This window comes from Papio anubis, chromosome 16 (genome assembly GCF_008728515.1).
Source record: "Papio anubis isolate 15944 chromosome 16, Panubis1.0, whole genome shotgun sequence".
Taxonomy (NCBI): Eukaryota; Metazoa; Chordata; class Mammalia; order Primates; family Cercopithecidae; genus Papio; species Papio anubis.
The window spans coordinates 3543299-3566488 of NC_044991.1; the positions used below are offsets into that span (position 1 = coordinate 3543299).

The following is a 23190-nucleotide window of genomic DNA, read 5'->3' on the forward strand; positions in this document are numbered from 1 at the left end:
TGGAGTCGACTGCCCTGAGTTCAGCTCACAGTGCCACATACCAGCTGTGTAGCTCCAGTCAAGTTCATCTCTGCTCTGGGGACAACCGCCCTCTGTGGGAGAGCTGGCCCGAGGATTATAAATGTGTGCGTAAGGGGAAGGCAAAAAGCATGGGGGCAACTCTCAGGACTACCGATGGGAATCTGTCTGCTTCCAGGACTGGGTGAGGAAGGACAGAGTGACCTGATCAAGGCCGCAGGCTAAAATGGTTTGGCCATGTCCCCACCCAAATCTCATCTTGAATTGTAGCTCCCACAATCCCCACGTGTCATGGGAGGGTCCTGGTGGGAGGTAACTGAATCATGGAGGTGGGTTTTTCCCGTGCTGTTCTCGTGATAGTAAGTTTCACGAGATCTGATGGTTTTATAAAGGGCAGTTCCCCTGCACACGCTCTCTTGCCTGCCACCATGTAATATGTGACTTTGCTCCTCCTTCACCTTCCTCCATGATTGTGAGGCCTCCCCAGCCATATGGAATTGTGAGTCCATTTAAACCTCTTTTTCTTTATAAACTACCCAGACTCGGGTATTTCTTTATAGCAGTACGAAAATGGACTAATACACACACTAACAAGCCAGATCAGTCCTAGAGCCAGGGCTGTGGAGTCTGTATGCCAGACCCCTCCAACTCCAGCACCTGCCCAGGGCTGTGTGCTGCCAATTGTGGGAGGCAGGTTTTTTGGGGGTAGGCGGCAAGTTGCACTTTGTGATAAGCTGCACCAGCGTGGGGAATGCTCACAGGGCTGTAGAAGCCAGAGCAGCAACCGGGCCCCAGGGACAGCCCCCAGGCCCAGGCCACCAGGGCCAGGCTTCCAGGGCCTGCAGAAGGAGGGAAGGCAGGGGCAGGCATCCCCTGCAGGCCCGGCCGGCTGCCAAACGAGGCCAGCTTCCGGATAAACAAGGCTTGTCTCCCGAAATGGGCGCCACACGGCAGCATTTTCACAACTGATGAGATGTATTTTAAAATAAGCAGAGCAGCCTGGGCCACCGGGAAGAACAGACAGACTCAGCGCGCGCACATTCAGAGCCTGATCGATGCGACGTTTTCAATTGATTTCTAAATACCCACAGCTCAATTTTTGCTCAACATTAGGTCTGTGGCTCCCAGTGAGGAGAAATCACTTCAAAAATTGCGGGGTTTCACTGTGGGGGTCACCACTGCTCCTAGCTACGCATCTCCAAAGTGACAGAGGTGTCATCTGATAATGATTATAAAAAGATATGAATGAATCAGGGAGTGCAGACAAGACCACAGCTTGACATTTCAGAATGGGACCCTAATCAAGACTGACAGTGTAACAGGAGCAGTTACACGATGTGGACGTCGCAACAGGTCCACAGGCTGGTTCTCACGGACCGGCAGGAATTAAGTTTATTACAATGGGATTATCTGGAGGCATAAGCAGGACGGTGAGGCAGTGAGAGTGGGGCTTCTCCCGCCGCCACTCTTGAACACAAACTTGGGTCTTAGCGAGCACAGCTCAGCCCAGGCGCCCTGGGCAGACACTAACAACCTCCCCGGCCAGGATACCGCGCCTCCTAAGTGACTGGAAGCAGGGGGCTTGGAAGGTGAGTTTCCTAGGCTCACCCAGGAGTAGTGGTCCCTCTCCTGTCCCAGCGGGCCACCCTCAAGCAGCCTCTCATGAGAACAGGATGGGGAGCTGACCCAAAGCCCCCTGGAAGTGCTATGCTCAATGTACAGGAGGGAACACAGGAGCTGGGTGGAGACCAGAGCCCCTTTGAGGCCGCCCCAACCAGCCCCTGACAATGCAGACCCCGGGCCTACCCAGCCGGGAGCCCTCCACGGCTCATGTTTGGGTGAACACCTGTCTCGAGGTGCGCACCTGCTAAGGGGCCCTGGGAGGTGCGGCCAAGTCAGCACCTGTGGTTTGTGCCAGTGGTGTCCTCTGAGGTACTTTCTCGGCAACTGGGCCCCAGACACACAGTTCCGTGGGGGCGACCGGAACCAAGGGCCTGCTTTTGGTGGCCTCAGTGTTCTGTGCCTGACTGGTCGCTGCAGGGGCGGAACAGTGACTGAAGTACGTAAACAAAGCGATAAAGCACATGACGTCCCCCTCAAGGTGGGACTCACAAGGGCTTTGGCCGAGCCAAAAGGCTGAGTCCAGGCTGGGCCCCCAGGGAGGATGGCCGCAGGCCAAGAGCTGGCCTCCTGGTATTCTGAGTTTCTGCCACATAACGTGCTACAGCTCGAACATTTGCATTTTCCCCACTCCATCAGCTGAAATCCTCATGCCAAGGTGGTGGTATTTGGAAGCGGGGTCTTCGGGAAGTGACTGGCCATGAGTGGGAGCCCTCGGGGACGGGATTGGTTCCTCTATGAAGGAGACGCCGAGAGGCCCCTCCCCATTCCGCCGTGTGAGGACATGGCAGAGGGTGCTGTCTATGAACCAGAAGCAGGCCCTCACCAGAGGCCGGGTCTGCCGGTACCTTGATTATGGCCTCCCAGCCCCTAGAACTGAGAAGTAAGTGTCCACTGTTTCTAAGCCCAACGTCCATGCTATTTTGTTATACCAGCCCAGAGAGACTAAGATGCTTGTCAACTGCAAAGCACGCAGAATTGGCAAATACCCTAAGACCCACCGAGGGGGCTCTCCGAGGACAGCCTTTGCCAAAACCTGCCTCCTGCAGCTCAGGGGAGGGAAGAGGCAAAGTTAACTAGGGAGGGTGGCTGGGAAGCCGGGGATGCACGGCACCTGCACTTCTCCAGAAGTGCTGCTCGCCTCTCCCCAGCCTGCAGGTCATCACTGTCCACTGCCCTCCCTGTCCCCTGGAGGCCGAGAGCGCCCTGGGGTGGGGTCTGTGCGTCCTACTGCTCGCCCCTCCCCAGCCCGCAGGTCATCACTGTCCACTGCCCTCCCTGTCCCCTGGAGGCCGAGCACCTTTTGGGGTGGGGTCTACAGCGTCCCCAGCTGGCGCACAGAGCACACTGCAAGGCTATGCAGGATGCCGCCTTTATAAACGAGGCTCTGGCCACTTCCTCAACAAAGTGGGATGGGCTAGTGAGACAGTTGTGAGGTGCCGCTACCTGGGACAATCCCACGCAGGGCTATAGCTCACAAGGTATCCCCTGCGTGCCGGAGCTCTGGACGCCTGGGGACCATGCGATCCTATCAGGTGACAGTGGCACTGACAATGACACGCCACAGAGCACCCAGTTTCCCAGCATTTGCAACAACCCTGAGAGCTGGGGCGGGGGCTGCAACATCACACACAGACGGAGACGCTGAGCCCTGAGGAGGGAGGCAAAGGCAGGGCCAGCCCCTTTCAGAGACGCAAACTTCCTGTCTGAGAAGGTTCCCTTCCCACTCTGGCACCCCCCGCACCCCCACCCCCATCCCTCACCCCCCACTCCCCATTTTATTTTTGATTTCTGACTTCGATCTGATTTGATTTTGATTTTTTGATTTTTTTGATTTCTCTGATTTCTTTTGTTTTGATTCGATTTTGACTTCTCTCTCGATTTTGATTTCGATTTCTTGATTTCCTTGATTTTGATTTTTATTTGACCTTTATTTTGATTTATTTTCCGGATTTGACTTTTGATTTTCTGATCCTGATTTCCTGATTTGACCCACCCCCACCCAACCTCGTGGGAGGCCCATTTTCATGACGATTTTCCCACCACTTCCACCCCTTTCTTTCCCCAGTGGTAAGTCACATGAAGATCACCGCTTCAGGGGCCAGGCTTGGGTGTGGCCCAGTGTGGCTGGTGAAGGTGGCTAGGCAGGCCTGCAGGGACAGTGGTGGAGAGGCTGGGGTAGGGGGCAGCCTAGGGCCAAGGGCACAGAATGTGGGCTTGTGCAGAGGCATCCAGCACCCCGAAGTCAGGGAGGCCTGGGAAAGCTGCCCTAAGGGAGAAGGAAAGCAGGGGTACAGGGGGGGTGCAGGGGGTCCTCAGCTCCTCACTAAGGGGCAGTACCTGTCCCCTCTTTGTGCAGTGAGGGGGCAGTGACAACAGGGCTGGGACGTCACCATGCTCCAGTGTCCACTCTGACTGAATCCCACCAGCCCCTCCAGCCTCGGTGAGAATCACACACACTAAATCAGAGAAGAGCAAATATTTTTTCTTTGCATGAGGAATTAAAAGATCAATGCAACTTCTCCTGTGTGCTTTATCTCAAAAAACAAACACCCCAAAGTTGAACTGAGAAATCCTGTCATGTTTGCCCTGAAAATCCTCAAACTAATTAGGGTAACAAAATGAACACACCGTACAGATCCAGGGCTTCCTGGACTGGAAGTGGATCACAAGGCGGCACGAAGACCTCCTCAAGCGCTTCCACTTTCTTCCATTTTATCTTATTTTCCTTTTTTCTATGCCCGTGCCAAGTGAAGATGTAGCCAGGGCCCAGGGCCAGGTTTGCTCACACTCCCACCTGCACAGCACGGGCTGGCGACACCCGCAGCCCTGGGCCGACTGGGAGGAGATCTGCCATGAGATGTGACACCGGGACAGGTCTGGGGGCTCTGGAGAGGGGGCAAGTGCATGTCTGCCACCACCCCACCTACGCAACAGGGTGCAAGAGGGGTCCCGATGAGGCAGCTCCCGCTCTGAGGGCCACAGGTGTCCTGGGGGCACAAGCAGTGATGTCCACCGCCCCTGCTCACCTTAGCAGTCCTGATCCCACGGAGCATGCGAAAGCTCAGGGTGGGTGGGTGCTGAAAGGCCACTCAGAACTCCCAGGGACGTGGGGGCTCAAGCCCAGGAGCCCTGATCGCCCAGGCTCTTGGTGCCACATGGCCCAGGGCTGGTTCCGAGGAACTGGGTTCACAGCCTCACCTCCCGGTCCCCCCGCCCAGGTCCGTCCATCACTGAAACAAGCCTCCTCCAGCAAGGTTGGACGCTGGGGCGTTTCACACCCCACCTTTACACTGCTCTTCAACACACAAACTGGGGACAATCAACCCACTCCTTCCAACATCCTACAGCTTTGGTTGAAGCGTGGAACTTGGTGCCGTAGGAGAGACCACCCAGGTGGGTGGGAGCCAGCCCCAGGAGCTCGAGGTTGTGGGGAGACCGGCTGAATCCTGGGGCCAACGCCAAGTAGCCAAGTCTACCAAAGGGGCTGTGGGGACCTGGTGCGGGGGCCAGGACCCTCACTGCTCCTAAGAGGCTGAAGAGGGCAGGTGGGCAGGCAGCGGGCAAGGGTCCCCACCGCAGCCGGCACTGGGAGGCCCCAGGGGATGTGGTAGAGAGAGCCTGGGCCCTGACCCCCATCTCGAAGGCCTTCCACACCACCGCGCCTCACTTCCCCTCCGTACGTGAGGTTCTGGGAACCTCAGCCACTCACTCCTCTCCTTTCCCACTGCCCTCTCCATGGAATCTGCCAACTCCTACCCGAGCAACTAGCACTGCCTCCTCAACCGGTGTCCCTGGCCCACCTCCTCAGCCAGAGCAACCTCACCACGTGTGTCCGGATGGTCCTGGCACGTGGCGCACGCTCAGTGAACAAGCACTGGGCGAATGAACACAGCGCTCCACATACGTCCTGCCTAGAGCTTTTTGGTCACTTCCCCTCAACTCTCATTCCTTCAACAAGTACCAACCTAGGCACAAGGATCTCTGGGCAATTTAGAAGCTAAAGTACTGCAGACTCACTCCCAACTCCTCCCCACCACGGCTACCAGCCCTGTGGGACCCGGCCTCGAGGCTCCTCATCCTTGCCTTGGGCCATGCCCCACTATCGCCATCAACCCGGGGCTGGCTCTGGCACCTGTGCCCCCTGAGTGGAACTCTCTGCAGGGCCCAAGGTGCCAGGCGTTGACCACCCCGCATCTCCCCCCACCCTGATCGCTGCCTTCTGGCAAGAACCCCAAGCTGTGTGAACCCCAGGCTGTGTGAACCCCAGATTGTGTGAACCCCAGGCTGTGTGAACCCCAGGCTGTGCTCGTGTTTATTTTCTGGTTCACTCTCACTCTATCCTCCCTGCCAGGACCGCAATGCCTGGGACCTCCAGGCCCAGAGTGTCACCTGGTCCAGGACATGCGCTCTATACACGGCTGCTAAATGCAGAAATCAGTGAAGGAGGAAATGGACCCACCACAGGCCCTCATCAAGGGGCCGGGATTAACTGGGATGACAGGAAACAGTGCTGAGCCCTGCGCCGGCCTGCCAGGAGGTTCTGGGAAGGCCGGCTGCCCACAGGTGGGCTCTGCACCACTCTTGTCAGGGAAGAGGCCCCATCCTGCTCATTCCTGAGGAAGACACTCAACAGCAGAGCCACAGCCAGTGTCCCCTTCCCCTGGGGCCTGGGGTCTGAGTCTGGCCACAGGTGCAAGAGGGGTCCCGATGAGGCTGGCTGAGGTCTGACGGAGCGGGTAAGTGGCCAGCCCTTCGGGCATGGAGGTGGTGGGCAAAGGCACCACTCAGGCTGGAATCAGCCAAGGCTCCAGGAGAGCTGGGCAGGGAAACTGTATCAGCCTCCCCTGTGGTGCCACGTGCCCTGCCAGGCAGAGGACCCTGGAGGCTGTCTCCCTGCTGCAGCCCATCTAAATTTGGGGGTGCTCGGTTCTCACATCAGAAACCCAGGACGTAAGCAGAAAGGATGGCAGCCGCACAGCACAAGGAATTCTTTCTGCAAACAAAGTCCCGGGGTGTGATAGTGAAGCCGGCTGACCCTAGGTTTCACAACAGGATGCAGCCTCGGGGAGGCGGGGGGGTTCCACAAGACACTCCCAGGCTGCCAGTTGCTTTTTGATTCCTTTAACACCCCAGGTTTACATAAAAAGCTCAGGCACTCTCAGCCCTAGCCGCACACAAAAGTGACTCTGTCTCTCTAAGTTTCGCTGCCTGTAAACATTGGCAGGTCCGGCCCTGAGGGAGGCCTGTCCTGGCCAGGAGCTGGTGAGGGGCGGTGGGCTACCAGCCAGTGGTGCGCCAGCAGAACCCACCCTCCTCCCACCCCGGCCCGGCCCGGCCCACCCTCAGGCCGGCGTCATTTATTTCCATACTAGGTTCTTTCAGGTGTCCGGAAAAGGCTGCAAAGTGGGAAACCTGACAGCTGAGATGGAGACGTTTTATAAGACCCAGGATGTAATCACATTTCTTCAGGGACCGAGCGGATGAGCTTCTCCAAGTTTATCTGCCTTAGATATCAAACACCACTAATGAGATAATAAGGGCTTTTCAATTAATGATTTGAACGGGGGTATAATTTTTTTTCTTTAATGGCAAAACTAATTCACAGGCAGAAACGTGATAAAGGGGAGAGAGACACTCAGCAAAGTCCCTGTCCTCCTACTCTGCAGCAGGCAGCTTGGCGAGGGAGGCAGGGGCAGGGCACCTTCTCGAATAACAAGAGGACACACAGGGGACCCGGCTCAGGCCCAACAGAAAAGGCGCATTAAGTTCCGATAACCGAAAACCAACCATCCAGCAAACCGAACCATATGATAAGATGATGATGCATTGATGACATGATGATGATGATGACATGCATAATATGATGATGATGATGATGATGATGATGATGCCGATGACATGATGATAATATGATGACATGATATACGATGATGATGATGATGATGACATGATGATGATGATGACACTCATGATGATGATGATGATGATGATGATGATGATGATGATGATGACGGGCGATGATGATGACATGATGATGATGACATTTACATGATGATGATGATGATGATGATGATGATGATGATACGATATTTACGCAGCGACGATGATGATGATTACGATGATGATGATGATGATGAGAAGGGAGGGAGGGAGGGAGGGAGAGGAGAGGAGGGAGAGAGGGATAGAGGAGAGTGGACAGCCCACGGAAGGACATTTGAGCTCTCACGAGAGCAACACGATCGTGGCTGCCAGCCTGAATGCTGCTGATTCCATGAAGTGTATTGGCATGATGCACGTGGCAGCCGCCCGGCCAAGAGGCACGGGGCCAACCTATGTCACCACACCAAGCTCCACGGCCCTCCCATTTCCTGACAGCCAGCAAGTGAGAGCTTCAGGCACAGAGTCCAGGAGCCGCTGGTAAGTCCCAGCCAGAAGAGACCTGCCAAGTTCCCACAGGGGACAGATGAGAGTCCTAAAAACCAATGTCGAAAAGCCACAGTCCCATCTCAAGCAGTATGTCAACTCCGCTGCCCAGCTGGAATCACCTGGAATTTCACAAAGGCATCTGGGAGTGAAAATCAAAACCAGCACCCACAGGTGGCCCTTTCACGTGGGGCTGGCAAACCCTCGGAATCAGCCTCCCGCTCTGGTGCTGGGGCCGCCTCCGCAGGGCTGGCTCACGTTCCTCTCAGTCCTTGCCCCCAGTAGTTTAGAGGCTCCACCCCAAGCATATTAAAATGCAGCCAGACTCCACACTAAGTCTATTTCTCCTTAGAAAAACATGGAAAGATCTGTATAGTTTTGCTTCGAAATTATTCAGCTGCAAGTAATTCATTTAACTTAAAACTGGCTATGGTTTCTAAGATGTCCCTGTGCACACTTGGGAACCGCTGAGAAGTGACAAATTCTAGGCCACAATTTATGTTCAAATGTCATCAACTTTATATGAATACAAAGTTGAACACTTAGTGAAGTGGATAAGCTGTTACATTTTATAGGTGTCACCTAAACATTTGCCTACTTCGATTTTTTGGAGTTCGTTATTTTCCATATTCCAAAGAGCACACCCGGCTCCCTGAGACCGTGGTGGCCGCCCTGTCATGAGCTCACATCCAAGCGAGCCCTTCAGTGAGGCTGAAATCTCCAAATGAACTCCATGTCCACCCCAGGGAGTTCAAGGCCTTGGTTGGAACTGAAGTGCAATGGCTTGGTTTCAGTTATGTTCGAAGGTGCCATTTCCGCGGACACTCGGGGGTTTCCTGCATCCCCGGCAAGCAGCCCGCCTTCAAGCCACCGCAATGGGGGAGCAGGAACCTGCACCTCCCAACCTGCTGTACAAGCCGGGGCCATCGCAGCCTCCCCCCGGAACATGGCGCAGCAACCATGGCAGCGTGGCAGACAATGACAGGCCGGGAGCTGGGACAGGACTCCCGACACGGCCAGGGAAGAGGAAGAAAGGCCATTCGCGCTGGAGAGAAGCAGGACACAAGCAAGGAGGAGGCTCATGTCCTGCGGGTTCGGAGGCGCAAGTCAGTTTGGGTAGCAGGCCAGGGAGAACAGGGTGGGGCGGTGCAGGGACAAAGGCCAGGCAGGTAAGCAGCCAGGGGGCAGGGGGCAGGGGGCACGTGCCCACAGTCCCATGGCAGAGCTGGCTGCTGAAGGGTTGCAGGCAGGCACATGAGGGGATCAAGCATACATTCTAGAAAGCTGTCTCTGGCTGCATTCTGACAGGTGGATCAGAAGAAAGCAGGAGTGGGGGCAGGCAGAGCCAGCTCCTGTGACAGTCCCAGAAGAACGGGGTGGCACGGGGCCAGAAGAGGGTTCAGGAACATGGGGTGCAACCGCCAGGCCTGACGACCAAGACTCAAGGGGAATCCAAGCACAAGCAGACCCCATCTCTTCAGGCACCAAATGGGAGCTCCTAAAGGTGGGGTGGGGGCTGCAGTGTCTCCCAGCTGGTTTGGTCACAGCCCTCAAGGATGTATGTGCAGAAACTGAGGGAGGTGCAAAGAAACCGGCAGCACCCTGCACCCTTGCCACGCCACCATTACGGTACTTTAGCAAAGTATCAGTCTGAAATGAATTGGGAGAAAATCTAAACTGGCCTTCCACACAGAGAGTTTGGGAGGTACTGCCACGAACTCGAGTGGCCCCACAGACGGGCTGGACTAAGCCCCAAGCGCAGCTGGGCTCGGACAGGGCGGGCGCCCCGGGACTGCGCACTCACTTCTGGCTCCCACGTGGGATTGCTCTCAAGGAGGCTGCAGACCCCAGGGGCCTCTGCGAGAGAGCCGAGGTCACTGTGCATGATGGGCAGACGCTCTCCTTTCTGCTGAAAAGGGGCCTGTCGCTGCAGAGGGAGGCAAGACGACCAACGCCAGGCTCCAACCCCCACTGTCAGCAGGGGTGGCCCTGACATGCTCCTGCTTCCCCAGGCGGCAGGACCCCATCACACGGGCAGAGGCCATCTACTCTCCTTGCTCCAGCAGCAGGGGCACAGGCTGGATTTTTACCCCCACATGGAATCACAGATCACACGGAGCCCACAGGGGGCAGGGGGAATACCTAGGGGACCTGCTGAAGCTCATCAGTGACAAGACTTGGCAACTCCAGAAGGGCTAAGAGTCTTCACCAAGAGGTGACGGCACTCACCACGGTGAAACTGCAAAAAGTGAGAGACTTATACATCCTGGTGAGTGGACACCGCAGACACACACCCGTCCCGGTCAGCCAGGCCCACACGCACACACTGTAAATAAAGGAATGCTCTCTTCACTCTGCTGATGTGCCCGTTACTTGCCGGCCTCACACCTACTGTCAAGTGTGACCTCATGAAGACTCGGGCATTTTGAGGACCTGGGGCCCACCTGCCTCGGACGCAGCACAGAGCCAGTTACACCGTCGCCAGGAGCTTGCCCGGAGTCCACGTGACTGTCCGTGGCTTAGCCACAGTCATGGCCACTGGGTTCAGCAGGGCCGCTGGGCTTGGGTTCCAGCTGCTCTTTCCCCAGAGAAAGTGGCATCCATCACAGAGAGGGATGATTTAATAAACACACAGATAATCTGTGAGCCGAGTCATGGGACAAAAATCGATTTTCTGCAGCCTTGTGCAGGACTCCATTTCTCTTCTTTGGAAAGTGCCTTCATGAGTTAAGTTCTTAAAGGAAAAATGATCACAGCACACCTGGGGACAGCAAGGTGCCCAGACCTCTCTCTGGAGAACACCACTCAGGAGCCTACTCTTGGGGACGGCAGTGACAGAACACGGAAGGACCGGCTCCCCTCCCTCCCCCAGCCACTCCTGATTCTCCACCATGGGGCTCCCCACTGGGAACAGGTGAAAGGCTCGCATCAAACTCGTCAGCTCATCGAAACAAATCAGCAAACAAAGGCGTCAGTAAAATAAAAAGAAATCAATCAAATCGAAAAAGATCGAAATCAAGAAAAACTCTTCGTCAAAAATAAACTCAAAACCAATCAAAACATCCAGCAAAGTAAATAAATCATAGAGACAAATCGCGGTGGCAGTAATGGAAAAACAAATCAATCTGGCGATCAATCGAAAAAATCAGATCAGATCAATCATCAAGCATCCTCTCACCTCAGGGAGGCTCAAGGCTGGGCCAGGATGGCTCAGGGGAGAAGGTGAAGACCACTTACCCCGAAGAGAACCAACACAAGGCACTTGCCATAAAAGCAGGCACCAAGAGCGCCACATCCGTGAGCCCTGGATGGTGGATGCCTCCCCTGTGGCCCCCGCTCCTCCTGCTACCTGCAAGTGCTCCAGCACACATGGGCAGGACACAGGCAGGATGTTGCTTTCTCCCACCCAGCAGGGCGCTGGCGGCAGTGGAAGAGCCAGCTGGCCGCAGGTGCAGGCAAGAGCCTCTCAAATGAAGACTCTCACTGCAATAATGAAAGCCCAGGAGGCGTATGTCAAAAGAAATCCAGGCTGGGCGCGGTGGTGGCTCATGCCTGTAATCCCGGCACTCTGGGAAGCCGAGGTAGGTGGATCACCTGAGGTCAGGGGTTCGAGACCAGCCTGGCCAACATGGCAAAACCCCATCTCTACTAAAAATATTTTACAAAATCAGCTGGGCATGGTAGCACACACCTGTAATCCCAGCTACTGGGGAGGCTGAGGCAGGAGAATCACCTGAACCCGGGAAGCAGAGGTTGCAGCGTGCCAAGATCGCATCAGTGCACTTCAGCCTGGGCAACAGAGTGAGACTCTGTATCAAAAAAAGAAAGAAAGAAAGAAAAAAATACAAAAAAGAAAAACAATCGAAGCCAGTTCCACATGAGGTAAGGAGTAGTTTTCCTTATCACTAACCAAGAACTTTCCACTTGCAAAGAGAGAAAGGGTTTGTTTTCCAGGGATCAAAAAAGACCAGGATTAATTTTTCCCCTGCCTGGTTTCCTGAGACCCCGAGGGTGGGTGGGTGTGCATGCACACGTGTGTATGTGTGTACTGTGTGCACCCGTGCCTGTGCGTGTGAAAATTTGGTAGCTCTGAGCCCCTCCTCTGTCCATCATCTCACCTGACCCTCCAGCAGCCCTAAGAGTGCAGTGAGCAGACGCCGCCATCTGCCCTTTCTGGATGAGAAGTTCAGAGATGTTCCAGAACTCTTCCCACTCACAGTCCTGCCCACCCTTCTGGGTCGGTGGAGGGATTTTCCCGGGCGCACCCGGTTAAGGCAAAAGGGCCACCCTGCCCTTGACATGGCTTCCCATCCCAGGAGGTAACCCCCTGCCAGGCCTTGAGGCCTCCAGCCTGACGCTTCCTAGAGAAGCTAGTGCCAGGGGTCACTCCTTCCATCCTCACTGGAGGGCCTGAGCTGCTAGAGCGAGAGGCACTCAGTGAGCAGATGACACGTGGACAGAGAGAGCCGCCCACCCACCAGGATGCAGAGACCAGATCCTGTGGGCCCCCGGCGGGCCCACCTACCGATGGCCGCATGCTGGCCTCCGCCCAGTTACAAGAGGGAGGTGTGGGCCGCCTCCGATACTGTTTTACAGGACAGGGCTCAGGAACGGGGAGAAGGGGATCATGGAGTCCCTGTCTTCTGCTGGCCTGAAAAGGCTCCATCTTTCTTAAAAACATCATCACCTGGCCAGGCACAGTGGCTCACGCCTGTAATCCCAGCACTTTGGGAGGCCGAGGCAGGCGGATCACCTGAGGTCAGGAGTTCGAGACCAGGCTGACCAACATGGTGAAACTCCATCTCCACTAAAAATTCAAAAATTAGCTGGGTGTGGTAGCGTGCGCCTGTAGTCCCAGCTACTTGGGAGGCTGAGGCAGGAGAATCGCTTGAACCTGGGAGGTGGAGGTTGCAGTGAGCCGAGAATGTGCCACTGCCCTCCAGCCTGGCTGACAGAGCGAGACTCTGTCTCAAGAAAACCAACCAAACAACAATCAAAAAAAGCATCGTCACCTTCCTTTGTGTTCCCACGTGCTCTGAGTGGGCACTGCCCTCTGGCAACTGACTCTCTGGACACCAGGAGAGTCACTTGTACTCAACCATCTCAGGATGCCCGACGGCAGCTGCTCCAGGAGCACCAGCTGGGCTCAGGCTGGGGTTGGTCTGCCGCGTGCGGGTCCCTCTCCACAGCAGCCAGTAGGGAGCCCTCAGCAAGGGATATCAAAGAGATGCTGGCAAGTTCTTGCAGAGTGGCCCAAATTTCTCTTGCCTTAATTGAGCCACAGAGAAAAAGATCTCATTACTTGTTTTAAAGATCCCTGCAAATCACCCCAGAGTCTCTCCCAACAATCCTGTTCCTTCATCTTAACTCACACTCCATCTTCCCAACCTTTCGTCATTTACTCCAGGAAGAAAGCTATTAAACTCTGCAGCCCAAACCCCACTTCACCCAGAAACGACCTGAACCTTCCAATTCTACCGCATTATCGTAACGAGAGGTATAATTTAATAAGGAGGGCCCATTTTTTGAAGTATAAAGAAGTTGCCTGCTGGTGTCACCGTGTGAGGACTAGGAACAGAAGATGCTCTGGGTGTGTCAGGCCTTCCTGCTCCCCTGGGTCTCCAGGGCACGCCTCTTAGCTGTGCCAGCTTCTGAGAAAGTCCCACCCCGGGGAACAACCGAAAGTATTCTGGAAGACGCTGGGAATCCCGTGGGCTCTCTGGGGACGGTCGCCCTCCCTGAAGTGTGAGGAGGAACCCAGGGGGTGCGTTTGGCCATGCTGGCAGCAGACCTTGGGGACTCGATGGGACTGAGATGTCGCCCCTCGCCTGGGTCTCTGCAGGGCCCTGCCCCATGGGCCTGGAGCAGGAGTGTGGTCACTGTGCTGGCCACACCTGGTCCCCGTGCTCACCCTCAGCATGAAGGCTGCCTCCCCCGCAACCCTCTGCAGGTCCCTGCCCCTCTCTCCTTTACAGGGCTTGTCCCATCCACGCTCCTTCAGCCTGTGTCCCCGCTCCCGCCTGGCCCAATCTCTGCAGGCGCCATCTTTGTCCTTCCCTGTCCCCTCCAGGCCTCTGCCTGCCTGTCCTCCCAATGGCCCTGTGGCCAGCACTGCTGCCTCACTGTCCTGCACGCTAGCTGTGCTCAGACTGGCGGACCTCAGTGGAGCCCAAACTCATTGCCTGCTTCCCCCGCGGGGCCCTCACTGCTCCTGAAGGCCTGCCGCTCCTCCAGGCTAGGAACCCCGTCTATCCCCCTCACCCTGTGGCCCACTCTGCAAGCCCTGCCTCTGGGACCAGCTCACCTCCTCCATGCCCCTCGGTGCCACCTGTGGCTGACAGGGCAGCACCCCATGCCCAGTTGATTTGCCAACTCCACATCAGGCATGTTTTAGCTCCGAAAATGACATGCACAGAGGCACAGGCAGGTCCCCTCCCCACAGAGCTTCCACCTGCATGCCCATCCCAGGCCCAGGTCAAGAAGAGACAAGGTCCCAATGCCTCCCAGGACATGCGCCCCTAGGCTGACTCGAGGACCTGGCATGGGTAGCCTGTCCTCCAGGCGGCTCCCAGCCCTGCTTCACTCAGGGGATTGCTGTCCTCTTCCCCAGCTTTCCCACAAAGAAAGCTCTGCTCCCTCCTCGCAGCTGAGCCCAGGTCCCAGCTCCCATGGCGCCCTTCCCTCTGAACCCTGCACAGCACCACCCCATCCCCAACCTCTGTGCATTTACCCTGTGGCTCCTGCAGCAGGGATGCAAATGCTCAGCTCAGGCGTGCCCTCCCCCACTGACCCGAGAGTCCTCTTCTCTCTCTGCCGCTCCCACACAAGGACCCCTCTTCGGGGAGGCCTCATCCAGCAGTGAGCGCACCCACCATGGACCTGCCACATGCCTAGCCGTCGTGAATGGTGTCCTCTTTCCTCAGTTTCACGCTGTTGCATCAGAACATGGGAGGCCGGGGTGTGGGCCCCCAAGAGCTTCTGTTCAAGAATGGTCCAAAGAGCTAACACCACATGGCCACACAAGCCCCACACAGCAACACAAACCTGATCTCACAGCACGCATGACCCTGTAAACCCCACACTTTCACACACGCAGCAACCCGCACACAAAGGCACAATTCACTGAAGAGATTACTTTTCAATTGACTCAATTTTGTCTTTAAAATGTCTTGAAACAATAGAGACGGAGACAACGATCTTTACTTTGGCATTTCATGACATTTGCTGCTCCCAGTGAACGCAGGATGAAAAAGAAACCTGTATGAAGCCTGTCGAAGGCTACTCACCATTGCAAGATCAGTCCCATTTGACAGAGACATGGCCCACTGCCACGGGCCGTTCTGTGAGCCGATGGGCAGGCTGAGGCCCAACGGACTCATTAACTGGGTCCTGGGTGTGAGTTTACCAGTGACTCAAGGCAGCAATGGACTGGCCCAGAAGGATGCTGGAACCCCAAATGAAAGCATGCAGAAAAGCACGCCAGTTAGGACTGGTGTGTACAAAGTCATCCTGCCGGCCAGCAATCACCCCTTCCATTCCTACCACGCGCCAGGTGCTGTGCTGGATGCAAAACCATGGCTCGAAACCCCCAGTAAACACAACAAGGGGGCTTCACAGGTGAGGGGCCTCCGGCAGGAGTCTACGCCTTCCCGGAGAGAATGGAGGAAGCGTCACGCAGGAAGAAGCTGGTGCTCTCTGTTTCCATGCCAAAGGGAAAGGCTGGGTGGCCAGGAGTAAAGCCAAGCAATTCCACTCATCTGCCCCGAAGTCTTGGCAGATGGAATCTCATAGGAACACCCCTCAGCCTCCTGGAGGGGCTGAGACCTCATCGTCATTAATAATGTGGTTCTCTCAGGTAAGAAAAAACTAGAAATGATAAATCTCCATGTGCAAACCCCGTCTTCTCTCCGCCTCCTTCCAGGTGTAACTCTAAAGCTGCCATTGATCTTTAAAGCAACCTTCAATTACCCTGAGACCCCAAAGGCCAAATAAGCCAAGGCTCGAGCGAAGGAGCATCTGCTTTGAGGCCTCTCATGAAGCAAATGAAGGGGACTCCAGGGGTCTGCAGCCAGAGAGGCTGGGCACACCCTGGCACCAGCTTCCGAGGCCAGGGGACGGGGAGGAGGGAGGCCTCGCTGCTGCCTCTGCGCCGTGAAGCCCGCTGGGGTGTCTGCAGAGCACAGGGCTTTTGCTGCTGTGTCTTTCCTACTTTGTAAATCACAGACGCCCAAGAGAACCTGTGATGTCTTTATTGCTTGTCTCCTTAGCAAAGATCCCTGAAGTCTGAGGACAGCAGCATTTAGGGTGGCCTCCTAGGGGCAATGGGTGACTTCCAGACTCATCAGGTGGCCATATATGGGCTGAGAGCACCTCCAAGTAGGGGCTGGGCCCAGGGGGCCAGCTGGCCAGCTCGGAGGGTCTCAAAGGTCATGGACTGGAATTTGGTCCCACTGTGCACACAGATCCTCGCAGGTTACTCGGAAATGACCACACCCAGCCCCTCCTCTGTGATGGGGACACTGAGGACCCTGGAAAGAGGCCCAGGCCCATGAATGAAACGCAGCCCTTACGTCATCTATGGGCAGGACTGGGCAGTTCAGGAAACCTCATCATGGTGGCTGAGCCAAAGGGAATGCACAGCCACTCACTCAACGGCACTTTGTGCAGCCTGGGAGCTGGGGTGACCTGCAGAGTCCACCCACCTCTCTCTTCCCACAGCCCCTGTGACCCTCTCACACTCTCGTCCCCAGTGCCCCTCATGTGTTACCCAGGAAGCATCTGGTAACTAAGTCTCCACCAGACAAGCAGGGCATGCCTCTTGCCTTGAAGGCCATGGGCGTGTGTGCTCTGTGCGAGTGATGTGTTTGCACGTGTATGTGTCAGCGAGCTGAGGGGACACCTGAGGGATGGACACGGCAGGACACCTGAAGGGCAGGCACGGCAGGTCACCCGAGGGGTGGGCGCGGTGGAGCATCCTAGAAGAAGTGCAGAGAACCCACAGCCCTGCATTCTGAGCACCAGCTCCAAGCCGTGAACCTCCCAAAGCGGTGGAATTCCCACAACCATCCTTAACGTGGGAATTAACCCTAGTGAGAAAACTATGTTGACACATATTGAAAAGAACATGCAAAATACAAAAAAAAAAAAAAAAAAATCAAACAAGAAAATAAAATATCCATAACTCTACTAATGAAAACTAAGTCAGGCTAGCACACCATGGTTTGCTTCTGTTCGGTCTTTCTGTCCATGCGTGGAATAGAAGCAAATCTGGGATCATTTTTATCTGTATTACATACGCCGATATATATAATTTCAGGTCATGCTTTTCCTCCACATAGAAATGCACTGAAAACATTTTCTCCTTTCAGTAAATACTACTTGAAGATATAATTTTGGGTAGTTATGAAACATTATAACCAGTCATGTACCATAATTGAGGTAACTGTACCCCGGCCGCTGGATATGCAGGCTGCTGCCAATTTCTTTTTCCGTAATTATAAACAAGGAGAATCACTGGGTCGAGGAAAGGCTCTTGATATTATTAATAGCTCTCCAGAAAGGTTCTGTATCACACCCCTCGTCAGAATGAAAGAGCATGCCTGCTTTACGCCAGCTTCATCCACTTCCAGGAGGGCCCTCGCTAAAAGCAGTGCTTATTTCAGAGAGCGTTTGTTTCCATTTTCGATTCTTTACTAATGATTGGAAGAAACACTTACATTTTCTGGATAGCTACATAAATTCTCCTGTGGGTTTCTGACTGCTCTGATTGTCCTCATCCATTTTCTATGAGGACATTTTCTTTTTATTAGTTATTTGTGTGAGTTCTTTGTATATTAAGGGTATAAGCTATGTTGTGAATGAAGAACCTTGTCAACTGCCTCTGAATTTGGTTTATGTTGTTTCTGGTACACGGATATTTACAACTTCTACGCTGTGCTTAAAATGGGCCACTCTAGAGCGAACTGGCGTTTTCTTGGGCTAGGCATCTGGGGCTCTCTGGCCATATTAAGTTAACTTGTTAGCATTGGGTTTTTCAGACATAAAAGTAATGTAAATTCTAGACCTAAGTGAGTGAGAAGGTGGGCTGGGGCCACAAACTTTCAGAGGAGACTTGCTTTTATTCCTCTTCCCTTCAGAGCTAAGCGTCAGGCAAGCAGGAACCTACGAAGGCCATTCTGTCTGTCTGTCCTGGTTCACTTGCTTGGGTTCAAGGGTCCTGACTTAGGCAAAGGGTCTCTGACTCACATCCACCTGCTCCAGCCCCAGGCCTTCTCCCCTGCCCCCTGCCAGGGTGTTTATACTGGGAAGCTGGCCCCAGAGCAGGAAGCAGCAGATGCCTTCAGGGCAAACACTAGTTCTAGGGCTGGCTTAGTCCTCTGAAGAGTCCATGAACTTAAAAAGTATTTTGTTAATATCCACGTTGTGTGTGCTTGTGTGTGTGCATGCACCTTGTATGGGGAGAGGACAAGGAGCCTTCGCTGAACGTTTGTTCATCACATTACAGAAACAAAAGAATAGTCCTGATCTCAGTGGGGCTGTCTCTAGCATTTCCCTAGGTACTGGTGGTGGCTGATTTAAAATGTTCTTTAGCGTGTTAATAAAGTATTATTTTAGTTTTACTTAAGGGTAAAGTTTTCTATTCATTAAACTCAGGAAAAGCTACTGAATCTCTTAAGATGTGATTGAGGGCCTCTGGTTTACTGATAGGATACTTTTATTAATAGTGTAAGCCGGACAGAGTTACAGGTGTACTGGCCTGATCTTTGAGGCTAACTCTAGGCTGGCATCCCGGAGTATGGCTACGTTCTGGTGGTATTTTTATGGGATATTTTTTATTTTATAATATTGATGAAGGTGGGCCTCATGAATGAGATGGGTGCCGTGAGGGAGGCTGATGGGAGCGCCCAGCCCTCTTGCCCTCCTGCCTTCCACCATGTGAGGATGCAGTAACGAGGTGCCCTGGGCAGACACCAGAGGCCGGAGGATGCAGTAACGAGGTGCCCTGGGCAGACACCAGAGGCCGGTGCCTTGATTTTGAACTTCCAGTCTCCAGAACGGTGAGAAACAGATTTCTATTGCTTATACATTACCCAGCCTAAGGTATTTTGTTATAACAGCAGGAATGGACTAAGACACTCCATGTATGTGGAGGGAGAACCTGGCAGATGTGGGATCCTGCACAGAAGTCACCGATGATTCAGCTGAGACAGGGCGCTGGGAGCCCCGTGTCCGGTGGGCAGCTCTGTGAGACACAGGGCCGAGCCTGCTGCTTCTCTCCGGCAGGACAGGTCACACAGGGTAAGGTTTTTAGAAACTGTGAACAAACTCACTAGGAAGACATTTTCTGGCCTTAAGAATCAGATTTAAAACCACGACTTTTGGCGATGTTTGGATTTACTCCCAAATTATAAGTCTATACAAGTTTGGTTTTTTTGTTTTTTTTTTTTTTGAGATGGAGTCCTGCTCTGTCACCAGGCTGGAATGCAGTGGGGTGATCTCAGTTTACTGCAACCTCTGCCTCCCTGGTTCAAGCGATTACCCTGCCTCAGCCTCCCGAGTAGCTGGGATTATAGGCATGTGCCACCACGCCCAGCTAATTTTTGTATTTTTAGTAGAAACTGGGTTTCACCATGTTGGCCAGGATGGTCTCCATCTCCTAACCTCGTGATCTACCCGCCTGGGCCTCCCAAAGTGCTGGGATTACAGGCATGAGCCACTGCACCTGGCCAGGTTGGGCTTTTCTTAAAGCTTGAGGCAAATTTAGCATTTTTAAAGTACGTGTGTATAAATGCCTCTTTTCTAACACAGAGGAGGACTACGTTTTCACCCATCTATCTTGGTCCTCCTTACTGGAGGTCTGCCTATTTCACTAGCATTTTCAACTGCCCCTCTAAGATATACTTAGGAATTCTACATAAAAATCCTGTCTTCTAATGTATTTGTTTGCTTTTACTCATTCATTCTTTTATTGTCTTTATCATAAGTTGTCTTTATTTTTCTATTTTTAACTTCTTGGTTAAAGGCTTAGTTTACTTGTTTTAATGTTTTTAAATAATGAAAGCATTGCATCTTTGAACCTGTTTGCAAGCCCAGCACTGGTACATTCCTTGTGCTTTTCAATATCCTTCAGTAATTACAGGGTCATTTCCATCTTGACCCACATTATTTTGAAGGGAGTTCTTTAACATCCAAATGCTTGGTTTTGTCATTTTAACTTTATTATGATCTAATTTTAAAGGATTATGCTCAGTGAACAAAGTTTATGTCATTGCTGTTTTCTTATTTTGGAAATGTTTATGGCCTAGGTTGAGTGATTACTTTTTGTAAGTATTCCATAAATACTTAGAAAGAAGATGCATTCTTTGTTGGTACAAATTCCACTCAGAACTCCTAAACCACTCCTTTTTTATGCCATTCAGATTCACAATCCTCCTCATTTATTTATTTATTTATTTATGAGATGGAGTCTCGCTCTGCCACCCCAGCTGGAGTGTAGTGGTGCCATCTTGGTTCACTGCAACCTCCGCCTCCCAAGTTCAAGCGATTCTCTTGCCTCAGCTTCCCCAGTAGCTGGGATTATAGGCGCCCACCAGCATGCCCGGCTAATTGTATTTTTAGTAGAGACAAAGGTTTGGTCGGCTTACCAAAGTGCTGGGATTACAGGTGAGAGCCACTGCGCCCAGCCCCCACCTTATTTTTAATCCAACTAAATACGCTTCAACTTTACTCCTATGGTGGCTTCACTGAATGTCTTTGTATGTTTTATACAGTTTTAAATTCAAGTTTAATACGAAGACTGGAAAGTGCACAGATCACGGCCTCTACCAGGAGGCTTCCGACAGAGCTGGCGCTGGGCTCCTGTGCTCCCAGGGGCGTCCTGCCTTCCTGGCTCCTGCGGCCGCTGCCAGACCCGTGCTGGGAGAATACCACAGTATGGAGTGACTCTCTCTGCTCGATGCCATGGTGTGGGGTGACTCCCCCTGAGATGCCACCATGTGGGGGGACTCCCCCTGCGATGCCATGGTGTGGGGTGACTCCCCCTGCGATGCCACGGTGTGGGGTGACTCCCCCTGCGATGCCATGGTGTGGGGGGACTCCCCCTGCGATGCCACGGTGTGGGGTGACTCCCCTGCAATGCCACGGTGTGGGGGGACTCTCCCTGCTCGATCCCACAGTGTGGGGGGACTCTCCCTGCTCAGTGCCATGGTGTGGCGTGACTCCCTGCTCTGCCCAGTGTTTTCTTCTTGAAGTCCGAGGACACGATTGTTCCTGCTTCCTCCGTGCGCCATCCTGCCCCATCCCTGTTCGTCTTTTCATTTGTATTGCTCATGGCTGCTTGTGTTCTAGCTGCCAACCCACCCTCGGTGCTGAGTTCACCAAATCACTTCACATTGCAGAGCAGGCTGTTACAAATCCATTGTTATGGGAAGGCCACCCCATCCTCTCTTTGCCACTCTCCCCCACCGGCTCCCCTCTCCCCCATCTATCACTTCTATTCCCTCGTCCCTGCTCACTTGCCGATCCCCGCAGAGCAGTCCCTTCATGCACCTGCCCCTCCCAACTTGCCCTGCCCCTCGCGGGCAGAATCTGCAGCACGGGGCCTGGCTCAGGGCGAGGGTTCCAGGGGCATTCAGTGAAGGAATGAACAGACCGGCTGAGGCTGTGAAGCCCAGGGTCACAAAGCCAGACTGAGCCCCTCACCCTGGGCACTGCGCACACCTGTGTGTGTTCGGCTTCCCCAGTGAGCAGCTGGCAGATGCACAGAACTCAGTCCCAGAGCCAAAGGGGACAAAGATGAAGGCTCCCAGGCTGGGCAGCTTGGGCTGGCACCCGCTGGTCCTTCCCATGCAGCCCACCCAGCAGCTGGGGCTCCCACAGAGACGCAGGCCCAGGGCCAGGTGGCTGCAGACTGCCCGGAGCATGCTTCCAGAGCAAGGGCCTCAGCCTTCCACGATGCCGCTCTGCCGCCTCCTCGCCGCCTTCACCAGCCTCCTGGGACAGGCAGCCACCACACTGGAGGAAGCTGCTTCTCCCAACGAGGCTGCCCACGCATCAACATCAGGCAGTGGCGCACCCACTGATCAGAGACATTCACAGACCTCTCAGCTGCCGAGGCCCCCTCAGAGAAGGTTCCTGACTTCACGGAGGTGCCACACTCTGCTCACATAAAAGTAACTGCTTTTTCTACTTAGAAAAACGACTCTGCCAACTGCCGTCCCCACTGTGTCTAAGCGGCTTGCTTACTTTAAAATTACAAACCACAATGGTCCCAGCTCCTGGCGGGTGGTGGGGTTTCCAACCTCACGAGGCATTCCCACTTCTGGTGGGCACCTCCTGGACGCTGGCAGAGCACAGTCGATCCCGTGTGGGCGGCCTCCTCTCAGCCAAGCCCAGGGTGAGGGCAGTGGGGCTCCAAGGAGGGGAAGCTGGCGAGGATGAGGGCCGGCGGGCATAGGGCGGCCTGCAGCGGGGTTGGCAGTTGGACCCCCACTCCCCTGGGAAGCCAAACTGAGAGGTTTAGACTCGGGGGGTAAAATGGATAAATGAAGATTTTCTCGGATAGCTTATTTTCTAATTTTACAATGCCGTGCTTATTAATCAGCAAAAGATCCCAGTAATGCCGACATCAGGCGCTTAAACTACACCCCCAGCCGGTCAGAACGGGCACAGGATGTGGCTCAGTTCTGGTTTAGGATGACGACACCTGGGCTGGGTTCCATCTGCTCGGCCAGGCCCTGTTGGCAGCTCCAGGCCTCAGCACGACCCTCACCTGTCTGGTCTCTCCTGGAACCGAGATGAAGTGGGGCAGCAGGACCTCCCTGGCTCCTCCCAAGGCTCTCGGAAGGAGGAGGGATGCTTGGAGCCACCGACGAGCACGGAGCTGGGGAACAAAAGGCTGCCAGCTATGGAGAGCACTGCCCTGGGGACCCAGGACCGTCCCTTTAGTTGAGAGACGAGGGCCTGGAGAAGGCAGAGTGGTGAAGCGTGGCTGACCCCAGCCGGCTGGTGCAGAGTCTGTCTGGTTCCCACTGCTGGGGTCTTCCTTGCTGCACCCAGAGCCCTCTGCTGGGTGAATACTGGGCAGAAGGACTTCCCAGCCAGCACCTCGGAGAACAGTGGGTATCA

The 23190-nt window shown here is 54.3% G+C and overlaps 1 protein-coding gene and 1 pseudogene across 1 annotated transcript in view; one reads left to right on the top strand and one right to left on the bottom strand.

Moving 5' to 3' along the window:
* Nucleotides 1–23190, bottom strand: part of TBC1D22A (TBC1 domain family member 22A) — a 414384-nt gene that overhangs the window by 32726 nt on the left and 358468 nt on the right. The window lies entirely within an intron of this gene.
* On the top strand, nucleotides 21985–22463 carry LOC108580779 (annotated as a pseudogene).